The following is a 493-nucleotide window of genomic DNA, read 5'->3' on the forward strand; positions in this document are numbered from 1 at the left end:
ATTAGTTGAATTAGTTTTGAATTAAATTGAATTAAATTGAATTGGACTGAATTAGTTTGAATTGGGCAGAATTAAGGGTGTACACTTGGCAGGGGAGTTATCCACCCCTCCCATTGGACAGAAAAGAGCAGACTATCTTTAGATGTTTTAGCAAATGAACTTTTTTACTCTTAATTATTTATTTTTTATTTTTTTGCGTGTGGATACCTGATTGAGAACTCTGGACACACGGATGGGCCGCGGCGGCCACATGTACCGACCGGGCCGGACGGACATGGCCTGGTTGTCGCATTGATGTGGGCGGCGGAGCGCGCGCCCGGCCAGTATGGATTGCCGTTCCGTTCTTCGACATGCACGCATGCGCCGTAGCAGCGCCGGCCGGGGTGCCCCGGGGGGACTTCCCCCGCACCGCCACGCCCACGCGACAACGGCCCCACCCCTTTTGGAGGCCCTTCTTCTGCGAAGCCGTCCCGTCCGCGCGCGGCCAGAGCGG

Source organism: Frankliniella occidentalis, unplaced genomic scaffold (assembly GCF_000697945.3).
Source record: "Frankliniella occidentalis isolate FOCC.00 unplaced genomic scaffold, Focc_3.1 Scaffold146, whole genome shotgun sequence".
Taxonomy (NCBI): domain Eukaryota; kingdom Metazoa; phylum Arthropoda; class Insecta; order Thysanoptera; family Thripidae; genus Frankliniella; species Frankliniella occidentalis.